Below are 19151 nucleotides of genomic sequence, written 5' to 3' on the forward strand. Positions count from 1 at the left end.
GGCAACCAACTCTTGATTTCAGTTCAGGTCATTATCTGGGGTTGTGGGATAGAGCCCTGCATCCGGCTCTGCACTCTGCAGAGTCTGCTTGTCCCTCTCCCTCTGCTCCTCCCCCCACTGTCTCTCTCCCTCTAAAAATAAATGAAATCTTTTTTTTTTTTTTTTTAAGATTTTTATTTATTTGAAAGGGAAAGAGAGCCTGAGCAGGGAGGAGGGGCAGAGGGAGAAGCAGGCTCCCCACTGAGCTGGGAACCTGACATGGGACTTGATCCCAGGACCCTAGGATCATGACCTGAACCAAAGGCAGATGCTTAACTGACTGAGCCCCCAGGTACACAATAAATAAAATCTTAACAAAACAAAACAAAACCCAGAAAACAAAACTGGATTCACCTTTTCCCAAAACAAGATTTTGTGGTACTACTCTTCAGTCATCAAGGATATTTTAGAGCCTATCATCATTCCTTCCTCTGTATTAAGTTATTGACCCAAGTTTCCTTTTTCTTTATGATGTCCTGGCTCACCTGTTTACTTTTGGTTTTGATGGGTGTTAGCACAAGTGATGTGCTAATATTGCTATGCCTCAGGCCTCAGCTATGGCCACACACTGCTGAGTGGCTTCATTTCCTCCCCTCATCCAATCCATCTACGGAAAACTTAATTCCTGCAAGTCCAAACTCTTATATGCTCACATTTCTATTAGTCCCCAGTGCCAACTTTGCAATACTGTGGCCACATGGGGTCAGGATTCAGTTATAATAGTTCTAGCCCACCCTCTTTTTAAGGAAATCAAGGATATATTGTCAAGCAGTAGGCTACAGAAAAAAACATGAAGTCAGCACTAAAATGTGGTCCCATATGTTCATCATCACGCCAGGATTGGTGCACAACATTATTATACTAGCCGGCTGGACTATGAGGGGGTAACTCTTCTGTTATATTGAAGAAGTGACTTAATATTAAGTTTTAGCAATGTTCTTAATCTGTGAGAATTTTCATACATATCCACATATCAGATAAAGAAATATGTCAAACCACATGCTCAATTATTTGGTTAAAAAATTTGGTTAGCATAATCAAAGTAACTAGCTGGAGGTTTGGGTCAAATGGCATTATGTTGCGGGTTGTGGAGAATGGTAGTCCTAACTAGATAAGCTTCCTCTGCTTCTTCTTCTTCTTCTTTTTTTTTTTTTTAAAGATTTTATTTATTTATTTGAGAGAGAAAGACAGTGAAAGAAAGCATGATCAGGGGGAGGGAGAGGGAGAAACAGACCCGCTGAGCATGGAGCCTGATTTAAACAGAGGCTGGATACACATTTACAATGGTTTCATAAACGCGATTCAAGCATCAGTTGGAGAGGATGGGGGATATGATGACCATATCAGCCTCTTCTGATTATGCAATGGTGTGATGTGATGAATGACCTTTTCCCCTTTATGCTAGCTTAGCACTGGGACAATGCAGGTGGTGATGAGGGAAATAAGCAATTGAAGAATCCTTTCTAAATCTCTACCACACTCTCCCTTCTCCAACTGATTTAACAATCATTTTTTAACTAACATTATTGCAGTTTGTAAATGCTTATTTAATTTTCCAATCCACTATAGGATCTTAAGAAACCATTTCTTGCTCCAGAAGCAAAAAAGGATTTGTAATTTTGATTAAATATTTACTAGTCAATCCACAATGAAGAGAAAATAATTCACAAGATGTGTATTTCTTACAATGTAGAAATAGAAAATAGAAATGTATTTCTTACAATGTAAATATTTTGCAAAATATCATATTTTAGCATGTGTAGATATGTGTATTTTTGCTCTTCTAATCATAAAACTCATCTTAGCTCAGCATAGTACCGTTCAGTGGGCCTAGAAACATCATAATGTTGTCTTTGAAATATTCAATGTAAAGTTCACAGGAGCAAGTATTATTTTTAAGAACAGTAGTAATAATAAAAAGATGTAACCACAAACAAAACCAAAAAAACACTGTGACTCCACAGTGAAATATTTTAAGAATTTCCAAGCTTTCCTATTTCTCTTTCTTCAGGGAGGTACACAAATGCATCAAGACACATTACTGCCCAGGATATAGTACTGGGGAATTAATAACTTTTATTATTTATAATACAGCACGGAAGGGCACGTGGGTGGCTCAGTCCGTTAAGCCTCCAACTCTTGGTTTCAGCTCAGGTCATGATCTTGGGGTCGTGAGATGGAGCCCCAAGTTGGGCTCCGAGCTCAGTGCAGAGTCCGCTTGTCCCTCTTCTGCTTCTACCTGTGTGCTTGCTCTCTCTCTCAAATAAATTAAAAAAAAATTTTTTTAAAAAGAAAGATTTATAATATAGCATAGAGATGGCTCAGTCAGTAGAGCATGCAAATTTTTTTTTTTTTTAAGACTTTACTTATTTTAGATCTAGATAGAGAGCAGGAGCAGGGGGAGAGGGACAAGCTGACTCTGTGCTGAGCGCAGAGCCCAACGTGAGGCTCCATCCCACCCTTCTGAGACCACAACCCGAGCCAAAATCAAGAGTCGGACACTCAACCAGCTGAGCCCCCCAGGTGCCCCTAGAGCATGAGACTCTTGATCTCGGGGTCCTGAATTCACACCCTATATAGGGCTAGAGCTTACTTTAAAAAAATATATATATAGCATGGAATATTTATAATACTACCAAAATATGTCACTCCAACTGATAGGCAAATTGACCTTGAGGAAACCCTGTTTCAAGTCAGAACATTTCATCTGCCATAAACTGGAGCAGAGGCATCAATGAAGTGAAATTATTGATTAAAAAATAATAATCATACACTGCAGTGGTTGACAGGATTTAGAAGTCAAAACTGACCTGAGTTTGAATCCTGGTTCTCCTACTTACCGGCTGTATGGCTTTAGGCTACTAAATTTTAACCTTCTAGACCTTAGGTTCCATATCTACAAAATATAATAGTAGTTACCTCCAAGGGTTGTTGTAAAGATGAAGCAATACAAGCAAAGCACTCAGTACAACACCCAGCACAAAATAACCGTTCAGTAAGTGTTGGATATTTTTGCTATTATTTCTGCCAACTGGGCAGAGAACCTCTCTAAGGTAATTCCCAGGCCCATCTCACAGAGCAGCGAAGGGTTTGATCACATGCAACTGTTCGAGCTTTAACACCTTTTAATTTCTGCAGGGGGCACCGAGATCATCTGGACCTGCACTGGCCAGTAACAGCAGCGACTAGTCCACAGGTGGCTAAGGAACATTTGAACTGGGTCTAGATATAACTGAGACGTGTTGTCAAGGTAAAACACACACTCGATTTCAAAGACGCTATAAGAAAAAAAAAAGAACTGGGGCGTCTGGCTGGCTCAGTCTCAGTAGAGCAGTCGATTCTTGATCTCGGGATTGTGAGTTCAAGCTCCATGTTGGGTGTAGAGCTTACTTTAAAAAACAAAACAAAACTAATAAATACACGAATTTATAATATTTCAATTTTAAAGTATTTGATTATGGGTTGAAATGATAAATTTTGGATATATTGGGTTAAACGAAACATTGTGAAAATTTATTTCCCGTGTTTCTTTTCATTTTTTTTTTAAGATTTTATTTATTTATTTGACAGTGAGAGACACAGTGAGAGAGGGAACACAAGCAGGGGGAGTGGGAGAGGGAGAAGCAGGCTTCCCGCTGAGCAGGGAGCCCAATGCGGGGCTCGATCCCAGGACCCTGGGATCATGACCTGAGCCGAAGGCAGACGCTTAACGACTGAGCCACCCAGGCGCACCTCTTTTCATGTTTTTTAATGTGGCTACCAGAAAACTTAAAATTAAGTGCCCCGCATTATATTTGTATTGAGCGGCGCTGATGTAGAACACCCTGCTACTCAGCTCGTGGACTAGCAGTCACCGGGAGGTTGTGAGAAATGCACAGTCTCGGGCTCCGCCCAGCCCTACAAATTCAGTATCTGCACTTCAACATGATTCTGAGGTGATTGTCACGCATAGCTCCAGAGTTTCTCGCTGTTTATCTTAAGAGGGCAAACCTGGCCGTATAATCATGTAAATGAGAATACCCTTGCTTTAGGTAATTGTTCACCGAAAAAGAAAGTGAAGGGGGGGAAAAGCGGTGGCAGAGAAGGAGTACGGGAGAAAGAAAAGAAACTCAGATTATAGGAACAACAACAACAAAAGCTGGGGACCAAAATTCAGTGTAAGGGAACTTCGACTTTTGCTTCTATAAATGTAGAGGGAGATGCAAACTGAGCTAAAACCTACAATCAAAACCTGTAAGGACCAGGAAATCGTCAGTCAAGTCCTTCCCGCCCCTCAGCTAAGCTAGGCCCGGGCCTGAGGGGGTCTGGGGTTGGGGTGCAACACCAACCACCATTCCTCCTAGGGTTGCACGGTTCCGCGAGGCGCCCAAAGCCCAAAGCCCCGCTTCCCAAGACACAGAACCCGGGTCTGGGGGCTCACCTGCCTCCGAGCCGCCCCAACGGCCTGCGTCTTCCCCACCGCCACCTTGGAGTCCTTTTGCAGAGGGCCCGCCCCCACTGGCCCAAGCGCTGCTCCCATTGGTCAGGCTGCTCGTCACTTCTGGACCGGAGGCTGTGGAGAACGCCATAGCAACCGAACTCGGAACTACATCTCCCGGAATGCACCGCCTGGAGGAGAAGCGTCGCGCCAGGGGCTACCAATAAATGGGCGAAATTGTAGTCTCCCGGATAGGTTCCGTTTTATGCAAATTTCTAGTAAAAACCACACCCTTCCTCATTCCAACCGTTTGCCCTACCGCCTTCCCTGGACTGTAACCCGCGTCTTTTTCGCCTCTACGTTGTTCTCTCCTTTAAAACCTTTTGTAATTAATGTAGCTGAGGGCATCCTAACTAGTGCCTCGCACGACAACGGACAGATGCACCAAAACCATGGAACAAAATCTCCATAAGCCCCGTCAGGGAAATCTAAGACCAGAAGCTTTTGGTTACGCCTTCTGGGAAGGGGGCGGGGAGAAAAGGCCGTCCTACTCCCACCCCCTTTGCGCTTGCTGATTGGTTAATTTGGCTGTCACTCCGTCCTTTTCCATTTTTTTTAATTGCCCCCTCCCCCGTTCCTGCGGTGGGCGGGCTTAGCGGTAGGGGGCGGTGAGGGGGTGCGGGCCTCTTCTTCCGATTGGCAGACAGTTGGTTCCCACCCATCTGTGGGCGGAGATGGAGGGGTGGATGAGGGCGGGAGAGGCAGCGGAGGGAGAAGAGGAGATAGGTGGGAGCGAGGGAGCGAGGGAGGGAGCGAAGGAGGTAGAGAAGAGCAGAGGAGAGGGGAGGGAGCGCAGCTTGGTTGCTCCGTAGTACGGCGGCTCGCGAGGGAGAATCCCGAGCGGGCTCCGGGACGCACGGGCAGGCGGGCAGGCGGGCGGGGATGGTGTGCGGGGCTGCGGCTCCTGCGTCCCTCCCCGCGGCGAGTGAGCTGCACTGATTTGTCCCTGGGGCGGCAGCGCGGACCCGCCTGGAGATGAGGTGAGGGGCGGGCTGGACGGCGGCGGCCAGGACAGGGAGGCGGCGGGGGGCGGGGGTCGGCGCGGGGGTCGGCGCGATGGCCGCCCGGGGCGCCCGTCCCCCGGGCCAGCGCGCGTCCCTCGGGCCGCCCTTCAGCCTTTGCCGCGCGCCCAGGAGGCGCGGCACCGGCCACCCCTGCGCCTCGTCCTTCCCCATCCTCCCAGGGGTGGCGGCGGGGCGGCCGCTTGGCCGGCTGATCCGCGCCGGGAGGCCGGGACGCCGCGGCCGGCCGAGGGGGTGGCGGCCGCTGGACGGGCTTCGGGCTGAATGGGCGTCCGCAGCCCTGGCTGGCCCAGTGGGGTCCCTCCCTCCCCAGGGGGCGTGGGGGCGGTCGGCCCTTCCAGGGCTGACCTCGCTGCCCTCGGCCGCCTGAGCGTGGCGGGCTGGCCAAGCCTCGCCTCCCCGCCAGCCTCTCGGGGATCCGGAGCTCGCGGGGAGCGGCATCGCGCCGCCCGCCTCTCCCTCGGGCCTCGAGTCCCCGGCTCATCTTTTTTTCTCTGTCGTGTGCCTGCAAAATCCCTGTCAGTGAAGGGCAGTCAATGCCGTTTCGTCCCGCCGGGGCTGACTCTGATGGTATTTAACAGAAAGCGGCTTTCCTTTCGGTGGGAGCGCGTCCCCGGGGTCTGCCGCTTCTCCTTCCCTTCTTTACGCACAGACGCGGTCTTATGGTGTGGACCCAGCGCACAATTGCGGTCTCTTCTTGCTTCAATGAGGAAATGTAATCAGAATCCCCAGGAAAAGGAAACTGACGAGGAATGGGTTGCACCTTCCTTTACTTCTGTTTTCCTTTGGATTAGAAAACAACTTCGCAGATAACACTTCCTATGGGCATCTTTTGTTGTGATTCAGACTAAAGAAGGCTTTGCTTTTGAAGAAATAAATTAGCGTCTTTTTCTGTTGAGTGGGCGGCTATGGAGATTTTTGATAGCCTCTTAATATGAAAGTTTCCTTTAGAACTTTGTCATCATCAGTGCTATTCTGGAGGCAGCACCAGCCTGAAATTTTAAATATATGCGCACTCCGGACAGATGTGTTTCTTTGTGCTTATCTCCTGGATCCTACTCTTGCTATTTCCGTGGTCAAACGTACAAATAATATAAGCAAGTACAATAAGAAGAACAGATAATAAAAACAGATACCATACAGACAGATGCATCTGGAAAACCTCAATTCCGTTAACGGAGAGGCAATGTTACTAATCCCTTTGAACGCATGAAGAACAGGTTCAGAGATCTCATGGATTAGGTAGAGGACAGGATCTGAGGTTAGGAACTGGGGCCAGGACCAGCAGGCCAGCTGGTTTGTGAAGTGCTACTCTTAACCTCTAAAATGGGAGGGATGTGTTTGTTGCATACCTTAATTTTTAGATGATTTAAGGTGCAGAAACTTAAAACCCTCCCTTAAAGTTAGGATTTCTACCTGTCTATCTCTGAGAACAAAATGCTATGTTTTTCCTTAAAATTTTTTTTCTAGTTTACATGACACAGTTATGTTGTACTGGTGGGTGTTTGCTTATTATAACTAAAAATGCACAGAATTATAATATGGAAGGGAATTTTTTCTGTAGGAGGTTGGTAAAGAACCCAGGAACTTTTAAGTAATCTAAATTGGAAATGAGGGATACTAATTTAGTGGTGGCATTAAAACAATTTAAAACTAATTGAAGTAGCTCCACTAAGGAGCATTTCTGATAGATTTTTTTTTAAATGGTATTTCTTTATCTAAGAATGTATCTGTTGAAATTGCTGAGGCACATGGCACCTTCACAATACTCTATTATTATTATTCTGCCTGAGTAGGAGAGGAAATGAACAAATTTTTGATGTACTTTGGAACCCTGTGGATTGTTCAGATACTAAGCATTGTGAAATAGGGCATAAAATGAGTGGTAGCAAGTTAGTTCTGTGAAATGTTTGTCCCTCTTAGCATTTTTTTTTTTTTTTTTTTTTGCAGTTGAGTAGAAATTTCCTTTTTCTTAATGATTATCTCTTCTGTTGGTAGAACTCAGGTTCATCTTTTAACCAAATGCCTAGGTTGAGGCAAATTCAAATCTCCCATAAGACGTAAAGGAGGAGGTGCTGGTAAATTGCTCCATTCTTACTCATCTTTTTAAATTTGCTAGATTTGTGAATTATACAGAGCTAATTACAGGAGGGTTGGGTTTATGTTACTCAGTTCAAATTCCACTGCCATAGAGCTATTCTCTTCTGAATAATCATTTTATTCTGAATGGCTCCACTTACTGGTGGGTTTCTCAAAGTTTGGACCTCAGATCACTTAGATCAGCATTAAGTGAGGTTCATGTTAAATTTAGAGGGTTTTTGGGGCACCTGGGGGGCTCAGTCGGTTAAGCCTCTGCCTTTGGCTCAGGTCATGATCCCAGGGTCCTGGGATCAAGCCCCGCATAGGGCTCCCTGCTCCGTGGGAAGCCTGCTTCTCCCTGTCTCACTCCCCCTGCTTGTGTTCCCTCTCTCCTGTCTGTCTCTCTGTCAAATAAATAAATAAAATCTTTAAAATAAATAAATAAAAATAGAGGGTTTTTGTCACCTCACCTCAGAATCAGACTCCTGGAGGTGGGGCCCTGGAATCGGTTTTTTAAACAAGTTCTCCAGGAATTTCTCCTGGGATAGTCAAGTTAGAGGACGCTGTGCCTCCTTCTCGCTGAGCATCTCCTCAGACCATCTCCTGAAATGGACAGCAGATATTTTAAGTAACAGACTAAGTTTTATACCTTAGGCTGCTAATAAAAATCTGACTATAACCTTCAGGTATATAATGCACCTATAATAAAGGTTTCAGAAGAGCAGAGATTTTGGCTCATCATTCTATCTCCAGTGCCTAGAATAGTGCCTGGAGGAACTCCATTAAATATTTGTAAGTGAGTAACATGGCAATGAGGCCACATTTTAAAACCTTTTCTTTTTTTTTTTTTTTTTTTTTAAAGATTTTATTTATTTATTTGAGAGAGAGAGCATGAGAGGGGGGAGGGTCAGAGGGAGAAGCAGACTCCCTGCTGAGCAGGGAGCCCGATGCGGGACTCGATCCAGGGACTCCAGGATCATGACCTGAGCCGAAGGCAGTCGCTTAACCAACTGAGCCACCCAGGCGCCCTAAAACCTTTTCTTGTAAAATTAATCTTATTACTTAGTCACTGATTTTATAAATTAGGAGCCACATGTACTATGCCCGGTCATTTCTGTAAGTTTGGTTGGCTCTGAAAAAGAGAGAACCTTTCCCAAGCATAGCCTGCTCAAGGTGATTAAGCTGGAAAGAAGGCTCCTATCAAAATACTGCTTAGAAAAAAAAAAATACTACTGGGCGCCTGGGTGGCTCAGTTGGTTAAGCAACTGCCTTCAGCTCAGGTCATGATCCTGGAGTCCCTGGATCGAGTCCCGCATCGGGCTCCCTGCTCGGCAGGGAGTCTGCTTCTCCCTCTAACCCTCCCCCCTCTCATGTGCTCTCTCTCATTCTCTCTCTCAAATAAATAAATAAAATCTTAAAAAAAAAAAAATACTACTTAGAGACTCAAAATGTAAATTTAAGTCACAGTGTAGTGGTAAATTACTATGTTATCACGATCTCAAAATGCCATTTTTTAAGCTATGATAAGCCCAAATAATGCTGTAAAAATTGGTTTACAAAAAAATAACAGAAAATTGGTATGTTTTCCAGTTTCATTTTTCATCCTAATAAAATATGACCTTCATTCCTTTCTGTCAGAATCCAGTGTAGGGCCCCATAAATAACAGTTTCTGTTATATAGTTGAGGGTGCTGAACAGTTAGGAGTAAAATTTCTAGAGGATATTGGGTTTGACCCCACAGTCTGTGACTTTGATCTAGTCCCTTAACATTTCAATGTCTCAGTTTTTCCAGCTGAATGGGAATAATAATAGTAGGTTAAGTTTAAATACTTCAAAGTGCTTACATAAGTTTTTGAGATATGTTCATTCAATAAATGGTAATTATGATGATAAGGAATTGGGGTATATAAAGATATATCAAACTCAAAAACTAACCCATTTAATTCTTGTACTGCTGCACTTGATGGTAGAAATCCATCACCCAAAGTCTCTATTTCTTGATACTAAATATGTATAATTTTTTTTTAAAGATTTTTTTATTTATTTGACAGAGAGAGAGAGACAGCGAGAGAGGGAACACAAGCAGGGGGAGTGGGAGAGGGAGAACCAGGCTTCCCACGGAGAAGGGAGCCCGATGCGGGGCTCGATCCTAGGACCCTGGGATCATGACCTGAGCCGAAGGCAGATGCTTAATGACTGAGCCACCCAGGCGCTCCTAAATATGTATAATTTTTAATTGGATAGCTAACCATTAAACGTATCTAATAGACCATCAAGTATTATGTAAATAAAAGTTTTTTCTAAATAAAGATAAATCTTGTCATCACTTTTAGCTTCATTGTACATTTCAGAACCAAACTGCTTATCAGTTCATATCCCTTGTATTTTAAAGAATTGCATCTTTATGATAGAAAAATTGAAATACAGAAAAGTAAAAACTATAAAATACTCATAAATCCACTACCTCAGTACATATCTCTCCAAACCCTCTTTTGTGTGTGCATGTGGCTTTTTATATACAATTTTTGTAACAAATATGGGACTTGCTATACATGATTATTTTGTAACTTCTTTTTTGGCTTAACATGTTACCATGAATCTTTCCATGTCTATATTGTCAGTTATAATAGTTTAATAACTGAATAAGATTCCTTTTTTTTTTTTTTTAAGATTTTATTTATTTATTTGACAGAGAGAGACATAGCGAGAGAGGGAACACAAGCAGGGGGAGTGGGAGAGGGAGAAACAGGCTTCCTGGCCGAGCAGGGAGCCCGATTTGGGGCTCGATCCGAGGACTCTGGGATCATGACCTGAGCCGAAGGCAGACGCTTGACGACTGAGCCACCCAGGCGCCCCTAAGATTCCATTTTATATGTCTGTGATAATTTAACCAATTAATTTTTATCAGACATTAGTTTGTTTCCTTTTCCCCCACTGTTATAACTCTGCAGTGAGTATTTTCCTATGTACACATCTGTGTATACTTGTGAGATTTTTTTATTTCTGTAGGGTAAGTTTCTAGAAGTGGATTTGCAGGATCAAAGTGCAGTACATGCTAAGTGTAAGATTTTTGATACATATTGCCATTTAGAAAGGTTGTAGCAATTTACATCCTTACAGTCCTGGCTGAGATTTCTGTTTTCTTCCCTCCTTCCTTTTTTTGGAATGACTTAACCAGTGACAAACCTAGTGAATTATTATTATTTTTAGGAAGAAGAAAGGGATGTTAATGTGATGTGTTCAGGAGTGTGATCTGTAAAGTCAAAATTCGTACACCAGTAATAGCGATAGCTAACATTTAGCAAGTCCTTTTGCACCCTTTGATAAACACTAACTCACTCAGTCTTCATAAAACTGTCCTTTTTTAGATGAATATGCTTTGGAAACTGAGGTACCAGCAGTGAAGGAACTTCACCAGCAAGTGGCTGCCCAGCTGTGTACCTCCAGAGGCCGAATTTTCAGCTACAATGTGGCTGGCCTGCCCATTCCCTGGACACGATTTATAGGCATTAGGGCATTTTTACATTCCTGATTTCAGTTTTGGAGTAACCTAGAGGTTCCCTGATGTGTATTAATTTACAGATTTGAGTCCCTCTCATTGAGAAGTGAGTTGTGTAAGTTAGCTCACAAATAAGCCTTGTCTGCTGTCTAGCATTCATCTCTCAAAGCAGCTTGTTATCCTTTCCAATGTGGTGGTTTTCCTAAAGTGCCTCTGCATGAAAAGCAGGGTTAGAGTCCCAGAGAAGACTAGTGAAATTTGAAAAGGCGGCTCACTTGTAATGTGTGGCCTTGCCTTGGAAAGGACTACATGTGGATGTATGATGAGCGAGACGGCTGGGAGTCTGTCCAAACATTCCCACATTGGCCAGTTTGGAGATTTGAAGCGGCCTGTGGAAGCTCACTGCAGGAATGTGAAGGCCTCACTGGAGAGAGATGTCACTGATCCACTGGGAGATTGTTAAAAAAAAAAACCAAAAACCCAAAACCTTCTATTAATAAATGTGATGGTACAATATCATTAACATTTTGTTGCCCTCTTAACAAGGTGAATTTGAAACAGGTTAATCTATTTGAATTCATCAGTGCTCTTTTGACCTTTTTCTAGTAGAATTAATAATCGGCTGCTTATCTTACTAGCTTATTGCCCAGAGAGAGCATTGGTGACATTGTTTGGGCTTAAGCTCTCTGGCCTGAGTTTGCTTCTGCTGAGGTAGGACTGCCACAGCTCAGTTTTAAGCTGGTCGCTAAAACCCATTCTCACTGTTGCATGGTGTGGGGCTCCACCAAGGTTGTGTGTGTACTGAGTACCCTTCACTCTTGGTGGAGTGGTAGAGCCAGGAGTTGAACTGAGGGGTGTCATGGAGTTTTGGATTCAGCCGAATAGGACTGTGAAAATAACAAGGTCATAGCAGTTGGTCAGTAGTTGTTGTTGTTGTTTTTTATCCTTGGTGGTTAAAATTGAACGTCCTCTCCTTAATACAGGAGAGCAGTGTTTTTGATCCTCCTGCTTTTTTTTTTTTTTTTTAAGATTTTATTTGACAGAGAGAGACAGCAAGAGAGGCAACACAAGCAGGGGGAGTGGGTAGAAGCAGGCTTCCTGCTGAGTAGGGAGCCGGATGTGGGGCTGGATCCCAGGACCCTGGGACCATGCCCTGAGCCGAAGGCAGATGCTTAACGACTGAGCCACCCAGGCGCCCCTGATCCTCTTGCTTTAATGGGCATTTTGCCTTGTTTTTTTGTCGGTGGTGGTCTTGTTCATCCTTGCATCTTGCCTGCAAGTCCGCCTGGTGACTGGTGGTAAGGATTTGCAAGACATGGATACAGCTCATGGAAATGAATGCAGCCAAGTGGCTTTTCGTCCCATGCTTTAACCAACCTAGTTAAGGAGGACACTGATTCTTTAAAGATTTTATTTACTTATTTGAGAGAGAGCGAGAGAGAGGGCGCGCTTGCATGTGCATGCATGGGTGGAGGGGCAGAGGAAGAGGGAGAGAGAATCCCAAGCAGACTCCATGCTGAGTGGGGAGCCCGACGTAGGCTCCATCTCAGGACCCTGAGACCATGACCTAGAGCTGAAACCAAGAATCAAACGCTCGACCAACTGAGCCTCTCAGGTGCCCCAAGAAGGACACTGATTCTTATGATAAAAGCATTGGAAACAAGTTGCTGTGGGATCCATTTGTTTTGTCTTTGTGTGCACGCATGTATGTAGGGCTAATTATTTTTCTTTGAGGCAAATTTCCTGAGCAGTTATATTGTTCTAGCAAGGGCAGTGTTTTGTATTGTAAGCCGTTGTATAAACACACGCACCATTCCTGTATGTTATCTATAATAATAAGAGTCTGTTCATTGTGGATCCAGTGTTTTATAAAAATCCATTTCTGCTGTAAACTTAAGATAATAGATTTTGAAAACAAGTAATCTTTCAGTTTCTGGAATTATTTAAATTCAACTGCTCCATTCTGGCAGAATTGAAATATTCACCTTTTGGTCACTGACATATAACAGGCTAGTATAGCTGTATGGTGAGTGTGAGAGAAAGCTTTAAAAATACCGATCAGTGGCCTTCCTGGTATATACCAAGTTTCACTGAGTAAAGGTCCCCTCTTTTATTTCTCTTCTCTCCTTTGCTTATGATAAATAATTACTATTAAAGAAAGTCAGTAAATGATAATAAAATTATTATAGGTAGTACTGCTTATTTCCAGATACCTTCAACACAGTCATTAGAATTGTTTTAAAAATCTTTAATTGATTACAAAAATTGAGGAGCAAGTGAAGGTGGTAGAGAGGTTGCTAGAATGTAAGCTTCAGGAGGGCAGGGAGTTTTGTCTGTGTTGCTCACTGCTTTATCCCCAGGACCTGGATGCTTAGCAGTTGCTTGTTGGCGTGTTGAGTAGATTAGTGTTTGGGGACCTGATTGTCTAGCGACCAGAGTCACCTAAGTTCCGTGAGTACTGGAGAGACAGGCGAGGAATAAAGAGACAGGCTGGTTTGGATTTTATTCAAGCAGTAGAAGTAGGAAGCTAAGGTAAGTTTTAAGCAGCGGAGTCCCATGATTTGCTTTTGTCTGAAAACATCACTCTGGATGTCATGAGAGTGGAGACTTCTAGGAGAGCAAGAGAGAAATGTTGAATTGGCTCTACTTTCTGTCATCTGTGGATGTTGACGTTTCTACCTAGCCTTGTAGTTTTTCTTTACCATGAAGATACTCTGAGGTTTCAGAGATGGGGTGAGATGAATGGTGATTGGTAGAAACTTTTTGAAGTTCTTGTAAAACTACTCTTAATATTGACCAAACCAAACCAAACAATGTAAAATAAAGATCAGGAATTATTTAACTTTTTAAGCATTAAGTCAATTGATTAACAGATTTCTGATAAAGATTGTTTATGTTTCTTGGTGAAAGAAACTTTTAAATATAGGGAAGTGAATCCTTAAAATAGGTGTTTTATGAGTGTCTATAGGAGCTGTTCACTTTGAGGAAGATGTAATCTGTAAAATGCTGCTATTGTCTGTCCAAGCTGGTGTTTTAATTAGTATCAAAGGGAGGGAAATACTGCCGTAATTGTAACCTTACATTACTTCCTTAGTTCAATTAGTTTTAAACCACAGTCATTATCTGTTATCTTTAGTTATTTTAGTCCCATTAGATGAAGTGATATTGCAGTTGTGATTTGGTAATTTAAAAAATAACATGTTTTTTTCTCACTCCAAAAGCAATATGTGTTTTTTGAAGGAAACTTTTGAAAATATAGATAAGGGAAGAAAAAAGTGGACCTAGAATCTCACTCTCCAGGGATAATGACCGTTCATACGCTGTGAGAGGTCAGCCTGCTCAAATTTCTCAGCAGGTTGGGTATGTGAGCTTCTCAGTCTGGGAGACATGAGGGCATGCTAGGGACCTGGGCACTGAAGATGGTCCATAGATGGGGCAACCTGCGGCCAGTCAGCCTACTCATTCGTGGCCCTGGGAGGATGCATGTTGGTGTTACTATACCTTCTAGTTCTTCAAGAGAAGCTGGAAGTCTGGAAATACGGATTCAATATGAAATCTCCCAATTTTTATGGGGGCTACAATTTTTTATAAACACACTGGGATTCAAACAGAGCATACCCAAGGGCTGAATTCAATCTTCGTTGCCTTGCCAGTTTATAATCTCAGTACATACAGTTGTGTAGCCTGTGTTTTTCACTTAATATATTGGAACATATTCCAAGCCTCAATAGCCCACCGCTGCCTTTGTATGTGCCCCTCACCACGACTGGGTAAAACCATTTAAGAAAAATCTTTTTCTTAAGTTTTATTTGTTTTAACTTGGATTTTTTGCTACTACCAATGAGTTTGAACATTTATTAAATGCGTCTTGGCCTTATACAAATTTATTTGGTAACCAGCCACCTTGCTAGAACTCTTAGTTCCAGAGTCTTTTGGTTATTTATTCAGTGCTTCTCAACCTTTTTAATGTCCTATACAATTAGTACGACATTATTCCTGGTAATTATCATTAATGGCAGGTATCATACCCCAAACCTGAGGGCAGCAGTGCTTTGAGCATGCCTGTGACCCATTTGAAAGTACAGTACTTGGGAAGTTCTGAGTTTGGTCAGTGGTTCAGTGAACATGCGCATGCGCTCTACATCCGGGCACAGCCTTGAACCAAGACAGAATCTCAGCCCTCTAAGACCCTATGGCTTTTTTCATTTCTCTTGGGTTTTTCACGTAGCCCATCATATTTGTAAAAGACAGTTTTTATTTCTCGAATGTATAAGTTATTTTTAGCTTGTATTTCTTATTGATGTGAACTCCCAAAACAGTGGTGAATGGTCCTTACCCTCTAATCTCTTAAATTCAATTTTAATTCTCTTAAGTTCTTCTAAGCTCTAGACTCCTAGCAAAAGTCTAAGGTAGACCTTATTTTGATGATGAAAAAAACAAGTACAAAGCTGGGACTGTGTGATGGGAATGTTTGGAGTGTCTGACCCAACACAAAGCCTTTAACTGTCCCTTTAACCCACACATCCACTCGCCGCCAACTTCTTCCTCCCCATAGGAGACACAGAGGATTGAACCAGGTTTGGGGACCTGACCCAAGCTAGCCCAGTGAGTGTTCCTTTCCTGGAAATTTGAAATTGGGCCCAGGACAGAGGGGTTGGAGCTTCACATGCCCACGGCCATAGGGTAAACACTTGGGACTTCAAGGCAGTTACGTTCTGCTGTTGTGTCTGGGGACAGAGAAAGGTGGTTTGTAGATGGAGAGCATAAAGCACGGATCTGGAGAGAAGCTGAAAGAGAACACTACCCGAGTCTCTGATAGCTTTGAACCTTCTCTTCATTCGTTTCTGGGGCTGGCTGCATTCCTGTTCCTGTTCCTTTTGGTTTAAGCCAGTTGAGGTGGTAACTGTTATGGTGATTGACGGTTCTCCTCCTTCTCAGCACTGTATTCTTTTTATAATACTACCTTGTCTCTTATATTTCTTCTGAGGAAGTTGTGAATTTTTCATTATTTTTTCCATGTAATAATAACATTGAAAATTAAGGACTGCAAGAAACACAGAAGTACACAATTTAATTCTGGTAATCATGATTTTATTGGAAAGGCCATTTTGCAAATGTGGACACCACTTTCACCTCTTTTAAACCAGTTCAGATCTCTAGCTGAGGGAAAATGGGAAGGAAGAGATTTGGAATGTACTTCCAAATGTCCTAGAATTTCATGGTGTTATTTCCCTTCACATACCTGTAACATTGTGGCCTCATGCAAAAAAATGATACTAGAGATACTCACAGTGTACATCCAGTATTGTGTGTGTCCATGTAGGGGACAAGTTTGAAGTCTGTTCAAATGTGTTCTGTTCAAGCCACTGAAACAAGACTCAACTTTAATATCTAAATACCAAGAAATTGAGTCACAGCTTAATTTACCTGGGACTAGTCTTATTCCCTTAGATTAACTTTCTGCCTCATGGTGATGTCCTAAAAACTCAATGCTTAGTTTACCTAGTCCATTATCCTAAGGAGTTGGGTGGGGAGGGAAAACAGAAAAATGAAGGGAAGAGAAGGAAAGGATTGTAGTAGAAGGAAGACAAAATTCAGTGCTACAATAGTCCTTTATAACTGTATTTGTCTGAACTTTTTTCTTTGCAGACTGTCTTAAGAAAAAAAGGAAAAGGGCGCCTGGGTGGCTCAGTTGGTTAAGCGACTGCTTTCGGCTCAGGTCATGATCCTGGAGTCCCGGGATCGAGTCCCACGTCGGGCTCCCTGCTCGGCGGGGAGTCTGCTTCTCCCTCTGACCCTCCCTTCCTCATGCTCTCTCTCTCTCTCATTCTCTCTCTCTCTCTCAAATAAATAAATAAAATCTTAAAAAAAAAAAAAGAAAAAAGGAAAATGTGTTGACTCACATACCTGTCAAGTTCAAGGGTTCTGATTGGCCTGGCTTGATCACATGCCTGAGCCCGTCCTCTTGGCCAGGGGAGTGCAGGACTCTCATTGGCTGTCCTGGGCTTTTGGGTCCATCTTTTGTACCAGTTGGTGAGGTTGGTACCTAAACTCCTGGAATTAACAGGAGGGAAAATGGGATCAGTTGGGAGAAGAGAGTGCTGAGCAGGCAAACACATGCCCAACACACTCCTCATAAACCGTGAACATATGGAAGGGGGCTGGTGGTGACCCCTTTTCTTCTTAAATGATAGCCTTTAATAAAAGCCTTTAATAAAACGATGCAAAGACATCAAAGCAACCAAAAGTATATATGAGCATTCTTCTCAATAAAGTTTGCTTTTTAAATTTAAATGGTCAATGTACTGCCTGCAGAATTTGTGTTGTTTCTCACTCATTTTAGAACTAAATATATTTTACTATTCTCTGATTTCTCTGAATGGAATGAACTTTGGGAGGCTCATCTGTAATCTGGTTAGATCAAGTTAAATTTAGAACTGTGGGCATTATTGTCACCAGTTTGGCTGCTTCTATAATTGCAGATTTTCTCAGGGCCTAAGGTGTGTTGGCGTTCTGTCTTGGCTCGTACTTGGAGGCTTTTTTAACTTCTGCTCATCTGGAACTGCTGGAAAAACATGTATCTACTATGGAAAAGTTGGAGCTGGAAAGGGATATCCTTTCTTCAGTCATCTGCTTTTTTTTTTTTTTTTTCATTAGACTCCAGGAAAGATAGCAACTTGACCTTTTTCAGAATGGGATGGGCCTATTTTTGAGATTTCTTTTTTGTTGTTGTTCTAAGAGACTGATGACAGTAGGTGGCAAGAGCTTATGATATCTCAAAAAATACGTTGCATGTATTTTTAAGCTTCTGTATTGTAATTTATTTCACACGCTCCCGATTACAACAGTTCCATCCAGAAACTCTAGTTCCTGGTCCTTCTTCCCTTTACCTCAGGTTGTTCATTTCCTCCTGGTTTCATTTCCTTCTCTGTGCACCTGGGAACTCTGAGCGTGTCACGTCAGCGATTCCCTAGTCCTGCTGTCCTTCTGTCATTTCTACCCTGCAGACCCCCATCGCTAGACCAACCCAACTATCTGTGCTCTGTTTCCTGTGTTTGTGCTGCTGACAGTTGGCTGAAGAGAAGTGAACAAACTTGTGGACTTCCTTCCCCACTTAGCGGTGACCTGCTAAGTAGTCTTTCTCAGCTTTCTCTCCCTTCCTCACCAGATCTGCCCTTTTCCTCAAGCTTCCCCCGAGGCTTCCGAACCTTCACTTTCAGGAGTAATTCTGCCTCCCGTTTGGGCCTGCTGCCCACTTCCCCGGCAGCTCTTGTAAATCTGTCTGACTCACGCTTACTCTTTGCTTCTTGCGATAAGGGGAGGAGGAAGAGGTGGGTGTCTCCTTCCCTTCCCGGGTTCTAGGTGCTGTTCTTTTCTGTTTCCTCTGGGACTTAGTGCCATTCTCTTGCACTTGTTCCTTCACAGCTAGTCCTCCTTGACTGCTGGTGCCAGGTGGGAGCGAGGAGGACACCAGTGGCCGCTGCCTGGCCTCAAGCTATTTATCTTTTACTGGGACAGACATACATACCAAAAAAAAAACAAAACCCCACCCTGCATAAATAAATGATTTCCAGCTTTTGTAAGTGCTATAAAGAAAGGTTCAGCAAGACCTAATCCAGTCCAAAGTCCAGGGAAGATCTGACGTGTACTTGGGGTCTGAGTTACACACTGGAGTTAGTCAGGGAAGGGAAAAGAAGTTTCCCAGGCCGAGGACCCAGCATGGGAGCAGGGCCCACGCCATGAAGGAGCACAGCACATTTGAGAAGAAGACCACCGTGGCCTCTAGGAGGAACGTGGACAGGAGGTGAGGCCAGCCTGGGCAGGGCCTTGAAGGCTGTGCTGTACAACAGGGTTTGGTGTCAATCCCAAACCTCCCGTCTGAGTTAGGCTTGTTCTCTGCCTCCTCTGCCCCATCCTTCACCTGGCGCTCAGGTTCTTCCCCCTGATGCTGTACCCCGTCCACCTGTTGGCGTCTCATGCCGTCCTCTGACAGCCACGGTTCTTGGAAGAGTAGTTTTATGTTGGGTGTCTTTAC

The 19151-nt window shown here is 43.4% G+C and overlaps 2 protein-coding genes across 8 annotated transcripts in view; one reads left to right on the forward strand and one right to left on the reverse strand.

Moving 5' to 3' along the window:
• Positions 1–4529, reverse strand: part of CRYZL1 (crystallin zeta like 1) — a 37248-nt gene extending 32719 nt beyond the window's left edge. For 2 of the 5 annotated variants that reach the window (XM_032396973.1, XM_032396977.1), the window contains exons 1-2: positions 4460–4529; positions 2850–2935 (exon numbers count right to left, since the gene is read on the reverse strand). The gene's annotated coding sequence lies outside the window, so the exon portion shown is untranslated. Of the gene's footprint in view, positions 1–2849; positions 3385–4459 lie in introns of those variants that run through there. The other 3 variants (XM_032396975.1, XM_032396976.1, XM_032396974.1) reach the window with 3 other exon arrangements.
• A 722-nt stretch (positions 4530–5251) lies between these two features.
• The window catches only part of ITSN1 (intersectin 1), a 215823-nt gene continuing 201923 nt past the window's right edge, over positions 5252–19151 (forward strand). For all 3 annotated transcript variants that reach the window (XM_032396958.1, XM_032396959.1, XM_032396960.1), the window contains exon 1: positions 5252–5496. The gene's annotated coding sequence lies outside the window, so the exon portion shown is untranslated. The remainder of the gene's footprint in view (positions 5497–19151) is intronic.

Source organism: Phoca vitulina, unplaced genomic scaffold (genome assembly GCF_004348235.1).
Source record: "Phoca vitulina isolate PV1807 unplaced genomic scaffold, GSC_HSeal_1.0 scaffold95, whole genome shotgun sequence".
NCBI lineage: Eukaryota > Metazoa > Chordata > Mammalia > Carnivora > Phocidae > Phoca > Phoca vitulina.